Source organism: Otolemur garnettii, unplaced genomic scaffold (assembly GCF_000181295.1).
Source record: "Otolemur garnettii isolate 467f Iridium unplaced genomic scaffold, OtoGar3 scaffold00106, whole genome shotgun sequence".
Lineage (NCBI taxonomy): Eukaryota > Metazoa > Chordata > Mammalia > Primates > Galagidae > Otolemur > Otolemur garnettii.
The window spans coordinates 2,693,951-2,706,564 of record NW_003852501.1 but is presented as its reverse complement, the minus strand read 5'-3'; the positions used below and the strand labels follow the sequence as shown (position 1 = coordinate 2,706,564).

At 46.7% G+C, this 12,614-nt stretch overlaps 1 pseudogene; it reads left to right on the top strand.

Annotated features, from left to right (window-relative positions):
• The first annotated feature begins 7,529 nt into the window (after window positions 1-7,529).
• LOC100945073 lies at window positions 7,530-8,516 on the top strand (annotated as a pseudogene).
• Window positions 8,517-12,614: the final 4,098 nt, after the last annotated feature.

The following is a 12,614-nucleotide window of genomic DNA, read 5'->3' as shown; positions in this document are numbered from 1 at the left end:
CAGAATAACTTGGTGTGTAAGAGTCAACATCAGCAATCATCCAGGCAGTTTTGCTTCAAGATGGCATCACTCTTGTCATACAACATACTATTTTACTGCATGAAACCTTACAATCTCACAGCCCCATCTCCTCTGCAGTAGCCCCTGGGTTCAGGGGAGGGTACTTGATATTGTGTGGCTTTAGCAGCAGTGCATTGGCTTCCCTGGAGGCAGGTGCACAGCAACAGCAAGGGCAAACTCAGAACCATAAACAACGAGTGAATATAAACCTAAGCCAAGAAGCAGCTTCTGCAGGACCCACACCAGCTAAGAAGTCAACCATTCAAAGCAGGGATTTGATGTAAAAGATTGGTTATTTGGGTTCTCATATCAGTCTGTAATTTAGTGATATTATCTGATTCACCAGGAAAATAAACACTAATATAATCCTGCTATTCTAGCCAATCTCATCTTTTGAAGGGAGATACCTACCACAGCAGGCCAGCAGCACTAAAGAGTGGCATGAGGCTACATAGTCGACAGGTGTTTTTCTGGAAACCATCAGCCAGAATCTTGAGCCCACTGGAGAAAAATGTTTTCCTCATAGGCAACAGCTGGTGATAGTACTACCAGAACATAAGATGTTGAGATGAAAAGACGAAAACGTAGTGAGTACTTCAAGGGAAGGTCTTCTCCATCTATTACACTTACACTGGTTGATGGTTTATTGCACTTTACACAGGTAGTAAAGAGGTAACTCTTGGCTATTGTCAAAGGGCCACATATCATCCCCTGTTTCTCAAGGGAGGAAGTGTCAGTAGTAGTTATCAAAGTAATTTGATAAAGAGCACACCATATTAGAAAGGTGCACCACCACTCCACAGGGTATAAGATTTGTCCCAATACAATAGTGTCATGAGGACCACTCTAACCATCCAAGATATTTCCCATTCTGTAACCCTTGGGCCCTGTAACCTCTTCTCAATAGAGGGAGGCAGAAAGGCCACTGGAGTCCCTCCCTGCACATTCCACATGCCCATATCCTACTAGCAAACTCAGGCCAGCAATGTTAACTAGACCTAGCCAAAGTGCCAACACATTTCAGTGGAAAAACCATCCACCTTTCCTCAATCCAATTAGGATAAGTGCTTTTCTGGAAACACCTCAGATGGTGCAGACAATGGCATTTAAGTATGGATGGGTAAAGAAGAGGCTTTCTGTGGAAGTCTAGATCTGAGTCTTTGGGACAGGCTGGTGGCACTACAAATGTGGAAGCAGATACGACTGGGAGCTATGTGCCTGAGGCCTCTTATATAAGAAGCACCGAAGAAAGGGGGCTTGCCAAACCCTCTGGATTCCAAATGAAGTGGCAGGTGATAAAAACCAGGCCTGAGGCTAAATCTTGGGCACTGCCAGCCCATGTGGATAGATTATGCTAGTTGGTAAACAACCAGAGTCTACCTCATGTGGCAAGGCAGGTTGAATGTGGCAAATATGAACTGCATACACACAAGCTGGAAAGGTACAAAGAGTCCCAAGGCCCTGGGCTGGACATCTGACCTTGGTCTAGGATTTCCACCCAGCCTTCGGTTCCCAAGGCAAGGATAAGAAGTGTATGCCATGCAAAAGGGGTCATCTCTTCTGTTCACAGAAATTCATTGAGATAGTTACCATAGGGTCTTCCACCTCATATGACCTGGTCCTGCAGGCTTTGGGCACCCCACTTTGCCCCAAAATAGCCAGTAAAGAATCTTTGTCCTAGAGCAGGACCTCAACTCTTTCCTAACACCAAGAAAAGAAATGTCCCTCTTACTCAGAGGGCAATGCACAGCTCTCCAGAGAACATTTGCCTCTTTCTGCCCCCATTTGCAGTAGAAGGTCCAGATCAAGGTACTGGTACTTAGGCACAGGTTTTCATTTTCATAACATGCTTTTAAAATTGTAAGTATTTTCTTTTGCTTGAAATTCATACTTGGCTTTTTATTTGTGACCAATTCCTATTAGTTCCAAACTGACAAGTCTATGAGGATTTCTCTTGCCTCAAAGAAAAGAGGTAATTGCTTCCTCTGCCTCGTTCAGGTGCTCCCAGTGACCAGAAACTTTGCAAAGGTGTCAAGGCCAGGGCAGCAAGAGCCAAGTTGGGAATCTTTAAAAATGCCTAACAATTGAGTCTGACATCTAGGCACCTCAACTGACTGCCATCCAGACTCTAAGGAAATTGGTTGGCCTTTGTTTTCTTCTGTTTGAGAGACTGTCTGCAATGCCATCTCCTGAAATGAGACACAGCTGTTTAATTGGACTGGCTCATTCTTAGCAATGATAGACTGGTTTAATAGGATCCTTTGCCACTAAGCAATTGACTTTTTTCCACAGCTTTCAACTCAGCTTTAGTGTGCAAAACTTCCAGGGAAGTTCAGACAGGGAAACTTCAGCTCCAGAAACTGCTACCCTCAAATATGGCACTTTGACATGCTAACCTAAAACAACCGGTGCAAGGTAAGCTCTCTCTGGTCTTTCTGCCCTCTCACCCCTGTCTCTCAATCCTTTATCTCCTAAAGCACAGAATAAAGTTGTTCTCTGAAGTTCCTTATCTGTCTAAAGTCTGGACTTGCCAAAGAAGAAAACAGCTCTGGTTCCTTCCCTGAGTTTTCATTAACTGAATTCATTGCAGAAAGACAGACTAAAGTCTGTCAACAAACTTAGACAAACTTTTGTCAGAAACACTCATGGGGCCTTAACAGACTTTGTCCCAGGCCATTGTATATTCTTCAAGCCTATTGAATTCCCCTAAAAATCATTTACTACCCCTCCAAAATTATGTACATTTCTCCATCTCCCTTTCCCCTATGAAGACGAGTATACAACCTGTTGGGATATTGGGCCCACACTCTGAGATTCTCCCCTGTGCCCACTAATAGATTTGTGTGCCACTTCTCCTAATACTCTGCCTTTTGTCTAGTGATTTTTTAGCAAAGAGGAAGTTTCCCCTTGGCCCTTAAAGGGCCCACTAGTACACTCTACTTCAGGGGGTTCTGGGAACATTAGTGAACTTGATTATATTTAAATGTTATATTAACTAATACTTAGTGTTGTATTTTACTAATATCCACATCGAGCAAATGTTACCTTTTAAAATTAGAAAAACCAAAATTGAAAGTTTTATTTTTGCTTTTAAGTTTCTTTTCATTCAAGACATACTGGGGCAGATCTGATGTGGGAGGAAGTAGAAAAAGGAAGGAAATCAGAGAAACCTATGTCTTGTCAGTAGAGCAGGCTCAGAACTCCACACTTTTGCCTACCCACTGAAAACAAGAGACCATTCCTACAAGTGTCGCAGGCCAGCTGCTGTAGCTCAGTGGTTAGCCACTGGGCTCTACACACCAGAGGCAGCCATGTTCAAGCCTCACCTGGGCCTGATAAGCCAAAAAAAAAAAAAAAAACAACAACAAAGATACAGATAAGTATTGCAGAGCCCACGTATTTCCCTGGCATTCTGTCATACATCTCAGCCTGCGTACAGACAGGGAATCCCTTTCTAGGAGGAAGAACATTTTCCCCTGTTCTTCTTCATGAAGGTGAAGTAGCAGATAAGGGGACCATCTGGGACAGAACGGAGCTGTGTGATCTGGGAAGCCACTGGCAACCAAACTGATCCTGGCTGTTTTATCTGTTCTTCCCATGAACTAAACTGTGATTAGTTTTCTTTCCACCAAACACACAGGAAGCCACACCAGTGCCCAAGCCCCAGACTGGGAAGAGGGGATGTGTTAGTTACCCAGAGCCTCACAGACAGGCCCCTGGCATCTCCATAGCCACCCTCTGCCAAACTTCCTGCTCACTCACCGTACCTCCTCCAGGTGTGCACAATGAGCCCTAAAAAAGAGATGGAACTTTTTAAAGAGATAACAAATCCTGTGTGATTTTTCTCCTGTATGGTGCTGCCTGGCCTCATCAAGGAACACATGAAGCAGAAGAAGGTCTTGCCCCAAGTGCCCTTGAGCTGCTGAGTCAGGGGGCAGGTACCAGAAACCTTGTCCCCCGATGCAAGGAACTCAGTGACTCCAGCAAGTCATCAGCCAGTGAGATGACAAAACACACACGTAAAAATGTGAGTTTTGCTCGCCATCTGTTACAGGTGCTTGTAGGCCCTACTTGAAGCTGCTGCTTCCTCCTGTCTGTGCATCTGGATGTTTCTCGGCCCTGCCCATCTTCCCAAGTGACTTCCTCAGACTCACTGCACCGAGATCTATAAGCCACTGTTCACATTGCCATTTTTTTGACATCTTTCATTTCTAAAATTTCTCTTCTTCCCACAATGTCCCTGTTCTTATCTTGTGTATTCTATTCCTCCCTTTCTCTGCCTTCACCCTTAATGTACTTATACAAAAGTCATGCTCAAGCTTCACTATTATTTTTGATTTCTTGGGTGTACATTTTTTTTTTTTTTTAGAGACAGAGTCTCACTTTATCGCCCTCAGTAGAGTGCCGTGGCGTCACAGCACACAGCAACCCCCAACTACTGGGCTTAGGCAATTCTCTCGCCTCACCCTCCTGAGTAGCTGGGACTGCAGGTGCCTGCCACAATGCCTGGCTATTTTTTGATGCAATTTGGCCGGGGCCAGGTTCGAACCCACCACCCTTGGTATATGGGGCCAGTGCCCTACCCACTGAGCCAGAGGTACCACCCTCTTGGGTGTATTTTTCATGGTGTCTGCTGACTCTCACATCACGGGTTTCCTTGAAGGTCCTGTGTTTTCATCTTTGAGCTCACATTCAGTGGGATTTTCCTCTTTGCACACCCCTCTGTGCTGCAACTGCATTTCTCTCCACTCACATCCTGCGGGGCTATTAGTCCCAGGACAGTCCTGTTCCAGGTTCTGGCCTCTGTGGCATGAAGCCTTCTGATTCCAGTTTGTCATGCTGATTTTTGTCCAGCCACAGCTATAAAGCCATGTCTGCTGTGTGATGGAGATTTTAATCCAAGTTCAGAGAAGGAGCAGGCACCCTCTGAGTCCAGACTTTTCTCACATCACCCTGAACCAGGCCCCCCACCATAAATGGAACTTCTGGCCTCGACACCTGTCCAGGGTGGGAATCCACACCCCCACCTCTGAGGAGGAAGACCTGTGTGCCTTCACCCCCCTCCTAAACCTGGCTCATCTCTTCAGCTCCGGAATTTGCATTTGTATATTTATTTGCCATTTTACATTTGGAGTAAGAGATGGGCTTTTCATGACAGCCAAACTCACCTTACATCAGCTCATGGGATGCCTCACAGATAGCTTAAAAGTTAACAAGTTCGAAAGCTAAACCCTCAGCATCCATGGCAGCCTGTGAATTCCGGGTCCCTCCTATCTTTCTGCTTCATGGTCTTTAGCACATGACTTCCACCTTTACAGTCTCTCATGGTTATAAGACAGATGCTTGAAAGGCAGGAATGCAAAATGGAAACTGAATTAGCTCCCCTTTTTAAAGAGGTTTTCCGGAATCCACCTCCTCAAAGACTTTCCTTTATGTCATATCAGCAAGAACGTAGCCTCATGATCATCTCCATCTGCAGGAGAGTCTGAGATAAGTCATTTTTCAGTTGGGCACACTAATACTCCCAAGAAAACAAGGGTTCTTATTAACAAGAAAGGCTCTGCCCTAGTGACCTTTAGATGATTGATCCTATGATATAAGAAGAGCATTCAGGCCACCTGTGATCTGCTGTTCTTAGGTTCCACACCACCCTCAGCTCTCTAACATCATCTGCTTCAGCTTTTGCAAACAAACTCCATGCTAGTGCCAAACTCAACTTTGACTATTTCCCACAGCAACTTAAACATCCATTTGGGTAACAGTTATCACACAAAATTTTTTGGCCTGCGTCTACCTTTGATAGACTGTTAAATCCATGAAAGTTCCCTAATAGATCATTGGCTTGACACATACTGGGGGTTTATTAAGACTTTCATTAATTATGGATGGATGGATGGGCAAGTGGATGGTTGGGTTGATAGTGAGAATGGTGAGTGGAATGATGGATGGATCAAAGTTCTCTAGGCTCTCTCATGTCCCTGTGTTTTCCCATACACTAGTACTTTGACCTAGAATGTCCTTCTCCCACTCTCAACCCAATTAACTCCTGTCCATCCATTAAGATTCAACTGAGATGTCCCCTCTTCCCAAAAGCTCTCCCGGCCACACCTACCGGGGATAGTTGCCCTGTTTTTGCCCCTACAGACCTGATGCATCTCTCTATAGTGGCCTTGACTGCTTTGCTGTGTTGGGCTGTAGGCCTGGCTCAGCTTAGCTTCAGGCTCTGAAGTCTCTGAAAGAAGCACCCAACTTTGACTCTCTCTGCCCAGCACTGATATTGCTGCCTGCCATGGAGCAGGAGCATAAACATTTTTTAATGAAATTAGAATAAAAGTAAAAGTAGTGTGTGGTACCTGTGGCTCAAAGGAGTAGGGCGTTGGCCCCATATGCCGGAGGTGGCGGGTTCAAACCCAGCCCCGGCCAAAAACTGAAAAAAAAATAATAACAAATAAAATAAAAGTAAAAGTAGTGAAGACATGCGTTCCTTGTTTCTAGAGAAAGATACATCAGGTGGAAAACACTTTGGACAAGAGAATGAGCAGTTCTTTCAGCTCCCTACTGAAGCTCTGATGCTCCAAACAAGGAGGATGAGGGAGACCAACCACCCCCAGGGGAAGGCGGCACATTTGTGGGCAGCCCCACAGACCAACATCTCCACGTCGGAAGTGTCCACAGGGGCAGGGGCTACTCCTACTGTCCTTTCCACAAAGGAGTTGGGATCATAATAGCCAGCAAGGATGAGAAAGTCTACCAGCCAAAGTCAGGAGCCCGAGCACAGGGGTTGGAGACAGGGAAGCCCACACCTAAAGCTCGGGGCTATAGCCAAGTGTCACAGCCTGGAAAGATTGCAGAAGGGCATGGGAAGGGAGCAGTACAAATAGCTGATGCAGATGTAGCCCAAGTATCAGTGCATGAGCTGCCTCTGCCATCCAGGTTGCTCCCTGTCCCAGCTCCAGTCTCTGGAGGGAAGGCTGGAGGGACAAGATGAGAGAGAGAATTGACCATGCAGCTGTGCGTATGCTGAGCTCATTCCTACTGTATTTGCCAAAGCCTGCAGCTGGCCTGGAGATCTTGGTTTGCAAATTTCATTGTTTAACACTCCATAAAATACTGCTTATTCTGACTTGAGATTTTTGGCACCCTCTCTAGTCCTTTCATCTCCACTGTATTTCTGGCTCCTGCTTTAGTCGCTATGTCATGTGTAACTCTCCCTTCTAGACTCTGAGTCCCCTGGGATGGCACTTGAGCCTGGAGCCTTCCTTCCTCTTCCTGAGATCCTGAGCTACTTAAACTGGTAACACCCTGGAAGGGTGATACCAGTCTGCAGTGTCAGCTCTTCTCAGTCTACTTGGCTTCTCTCTTAAGATAAAATAAGAAAGGACACCTGTGCTATTGAAAAACTGAGGGAGAATTTCCCTTTTGAGCCAAAGAAGACATGGTGGGGCCCTAGTACTGGCCATGAAATTCAGATGCCCTTCCTAGCATGCTGTGGGGACTGCGTCACCATAGCCCTACAGAGTCCCTACTGTGAAACTGAAACGCAGACACCAGTTTCCCACACTGATGATTCTTGCCCTGAGCGCTATCTGGACTCCTTCAAAAAAGTTGGTGCCAAGCTGAGGAGTCAGTTCCTCTCTAGACGCACTCTCCCTCCTCCTCAAGTGGGTAGCTGTGAAGCCAGCCCCACAGCAGAGCACCAGGTGCAGGAACCTATCCCCAGCTACACTGAAGGATCAGAAGATAGTGATTGGTGAGGATAAAGTAACAAAAGAACTTCATTCTTAAAGAAACATTCTACCTTTCCTTCTGGTGGCAGCCATCCGGTGAGCCAAGATGGTTCATACAAGTACATCCAGGAGCTGAGGAGGAAGAAGCAGTCTGATGTAGTGCACTTTCTTCTAAGGGTCCACGGCTGGCAGGACTGCCAGCAATCTGCACTCCACAGGGCTCTCCACCCCACCTGGTCCGCTAAAGCACGCAGACTGGGATACAAAGCTAAGCAAGGTTATGTCATATACAGGATTCGTGTGTGCCACGGTGGCTGCAAAAACCCAGTTCCTAAAGGTGCAACCTATGGCAAGGCTGTGCATCCTGGTGTTAACCAGCTAAAGTTTGCCCAAAGCCTTCAGTCTGTTGCTGAGGAGTGAGCTGGACACCACTGTGGGGCGGTAAGAGTCCTGAATTCTTACCAGGTTGGTGAAGATTTGATATACAATTTTTTTTTGAGTTTATCTTCATTGACCCATTCCATAAAGCCATCAGAAGAAATTCTAACACCCAGAGGATTACCAAACCAGTCCGCAAGCACAGGGAAATGTGTGGGCTGACATCTGTAGGCCAGAAGAACCATGGCCTTAGAAAGGGCCATAAGTTCCACCACCAATAGTGTTATTGGTGGTTCCCACCATGCAGCTTGGAGAAGGGGCAGTACTCTCCAGCTCCACCTTTACTGCTAATGTAAGTAATGTTTATAAAATTCATAACCTAATAAACAATTTAGAACAGTCACATCTGCTTAAAGATGCCTGCAAATTGCCTCATGAATGCTTTGTCAAATTATGAAGTGCAATAATGTTTGAAGACAATAAGTGATGGTGTCTCTTGTTTCTAGTAAGATAAACTTTTTTGTCATTGCTTTATCTTTTAGGAGTTATATGTCAGTGTTTAAAACATGATGCATGGTATAATAGGTGTAAAATAAATTCTTTAAAAGAGGGAGGAAAAAAGAAACATTCTATGTAAATATTCCTGGTATTAAGGAAGGAAAAAAAACAGGATGATGTGAAGGCAATAAAATATGGTGAGAATTAATTATTCACTTTAATTGTTCCAAATTATTAAACATGACAATTGCACAATGATATAATTAGCTATTATTGTGCATGAATGTGGCAACATAAGTTCTGGGAACACTGTGTCTTCATGAGCTAATCACAAAGTCAGTCCCTTGAGGGAGCTTGGCATCTTGCCAAATGCAGGGCAGGTGTTGGAGCCTCCAAAGTGTCAGAGTGACCAGGTGATTGCCCAAGCCCCTGGCTAGGTTCTGGAAAAGTGAGCTGAAAACTCCTGGGGGTCACCACATTCCACATCCGTCCTTCCCAGGTGGCTGTTGTACCTTCCCCTGCGAGTGGCAGGAAGACCTAACCCAAAGGAGGCAAGTGGCCCAGATGGGGAGAAGCAGGGCCCCTGGGGAGCCCCAGGCCCTGGAGCTGGAAGTGAGGATAGCTGGCCGAGAGTGCCTGGAGAGAAAGTTTTCCCTGAACCCTTGGAGCTGGCTCAGGCAACATGTCCCCTCCTGGCTGCAGCCAACTTCTGGGACAGAGTCCATGAGCTAGGCCTCCCAAGCCATGCGAAGGGCCTTCAGCCCTAAAGAAACTGCCATGTAGAATTGCAGCCCTCACCTGTCCCAGCCCTGCCTCCCCCTCACCCTGCCAGGGCGCTGCCATCTAAGCCCATTCCAGAAGGCAAGCTACCTCCACCATGAAGCTCTTCTCGACCTTCCCCACCCTCCAGCCCCATCTCCACCTGAACCCCACATGTATCATCTGTGCTCCAGGAAACAGGATGCATGTCTCACACACATGTGCACATTCAGACACACACACACCCAAGCACCCTGCTCTCTGCAGGTGCAGAGCTCAGGTGATCCACTCACACTTTATGAATGTCGTTGACCGGAGGGCCACAGCCTCTAATCCAAAGGTCACATGGTCACGTCCAGAGGTCACCAGCTTGCAGAGAGCTGTGCAAAAGACAGACAGCACAGGACCCAACCCCAACCTTGGGCACCAAGTAGAGTGGAGGGAGGTCAGGTGGAGCCCTCAAGGACACTTTCAGGCAACGCTGGGACTGCTTAGACCACAGATGCTGGAAAGGGACAGGGAGAAAGGGGCATTTCTGGCTTATAAGCAGTGGAAAAAGAGGTATGAGTGAGGATGACAGCCAAAAGGGGTGGAGTCAGGGTAGCGTCTGCCTAGGAAGAGAAAACCTGAGAAGGAGGGGGAAGAGAGTGTTCTGGGCTTGCCCTGCTGCTCATGGGGCCTGTCTGGGAGACCCACAACACCTCAGGAGGAAGCTGGCTCTCCCCTGCCTGGAGCTGCCATTGCCAGGGGGCACAGGTCTCTAAGATCAGTGCCCAGGCAGTGAAGGGAGGGACTATCTACTGCTGGGGAGGGCAGTCCTGATTAGCCCCTGGTGGCCGTGGGGTGAGGGGAGGTCCTCTGGGGACTGCCCACTGGTTTCTGCTTTTCTGGCTGGTGCAGCCTTCTCAGAAATGGTCATCACCAGGTGGAGATAGATGGCCTCAGTCACTTTTAGCAGCAGCAAGTCCCTAGATCAGGACAGAGGGAAGGTTACCCACATTCCAAGAGTGGGGAAATCCCATTCCCACCATCAGACACCAAAACACAGCCCACATATGAGTCTATCTGTCCTTACTCATTCATGGACACAGAAATGAGCTATGAGGAGGCCCTGGTGCCTGGGGAGAGTGTCTCCTGCAAGGCTCTGGGTGAGAGGCCTGGGGCCCCAGGCAGTCACATCTGGTAAAACAATTTAAAGGACTTGGACTCACACTGATGTAAATTATTGGTGATTTATTCTCACCTGTGCAGGGGGCCATTGTCCTAAGACAAGCAGCCCCCAAGTGCAGGGTTTTTTGTCTTTTATACCCTTTTTTGTGTGCAAGGAATGTTGCCGTAGGCAGGGCACCATAAGCTGGGTTACAGTTTGGGTTTACAGTTTAAGTATCAATGGTTACAGCTTGGGTGGCAGTGGTTACAATAGCAATGGACAGTTCTGTTCCTGGCAACCCTAGGGGGGAGAAGGGGGCCTGGGAATGGGCTGAGAAGCATGTTCTCTGCCACCCTGGTAGGTGACATGGGAACAGGCTGGGTTACAACACTGGCAGTCACACCTCTACGAGAGGTGAGCCTGTGGGTCTGTAGGGTCATTCTGGAAAGGGCCAACAGAGGGGCTCATGTGCTGGCATGGGAGAAAAGCCCATCCAGACTTGAGCCTGGGGCCACCTCTCATGGGTCCCAACCCTCCCCCCCATCAGCCCAGGGAGAAATTTGGTACACCCACAGACCACCTGGCACCAACCTAAATCTTACAGAAGGGGCCCAGCATGGGGCCAGCTGGTTCTGGATTCCATAACCATTCAGTGCTAGGCCCTAACTGGATCCTGGATTCCTGGGTAATGGATACAAAGGCACCAGGAGGAGACTGGCCCAGAGAAGTTCAGAGCAAAAAGGAAGACACTGAATCTCAATCCCCATGTGCAAAACTGCCAGGACTTTGTTCAAATGCAGCCACTGATCCCAGGCCTGGGCTTCTGCATTTCTAACAAGATCAGGCTATGTCTGGCTACGGCTTGTGAGCCTCACTTTGAGTCACAGGGCATAGGTCCTGGTAAGGAAATTGGGTTTCATTTGAAGGTCAATGAATAGCTGTGATGGGCAGGTTTACCAGGAGAATAATTTGGCCTAAGGCTCACAAGTTTGGGAGAGCTGGGGATAGGTCATGGATTCTATTTGTTCCTGAGTTTGAGCTGCCTGCTGGCCACCAAACCCAGCACAAGGTGGGCAGATGTGTCTATGAGCCTGAAAGTGAGGCCAGCGGTGCAACAGTACAGGAGAGCTGCAGGGAGCCCATTGTCTATAAGCCTGCCAGTGCCAGTGCCTCACACAGCCACCAAACAGGGCTCTCATCCCTCTTAGTCTGTACTAAGATGATCCTCTACTTACAATGGCTCAACTTACAATCTTTTGCCTTTAGGGTGGATTTATTGAGGTATTAAATGCATTTTCAACTCACATTATTTTCACCTTGCAAAGAGTTTATCAGGACTTAGCCCCATAAGAAGACAAGGAATATCTGTACTTTGTAAATGCCAAGCCTTTTACAGGAACTTTAGATACATGATCTTGGTTGATTCTCAGATGAATCTAGTCTAAGATAACACCATTTTGTGCTCTACAGATGAAGGAACAGTGACCAATCATCTATATTCCTAAGCAACAGGAATTCATATTCTGACTGTTTGACAACAAAATCCATGTTCACAGCCGCCACGTGAGAGCAACACCTAGCAACACATTCACCATTGAACATTCTGAAATCTGCAAGTGGTTAGCAATGACAGTCCAGCGCCCCCCTGCAATCCCAAGTAAAAGGGAGACCGGGCTACTGGTGGTATATATATATATATATATATACACTGTGTCTTTGACTTGTCTGAGCCACTGATTTCCGATCCAGGTTCCTCAGAAACCCAGGGCTCTCCCTGTGCCACTGTCCACTTTCTAAGTATAATTTCTTATCTATTTCTAAAACTAATAATTAAGAAAATGTATTGAAAAATATAACAGCTTAGAACCAATGCCACGTTCACTAAGTAAATAAAACAACGAATATATAAATTCACTGGAGACCACCAAAATTTGAACTTCCTTAGCAGGTTAAAGTATTTTTATACAGACTCCAAAGCAAATTCCCTGCCTTGTTAAAATATACTAAAATTGCAAAGCCAGACATTTTTATTTTTTTTTTTT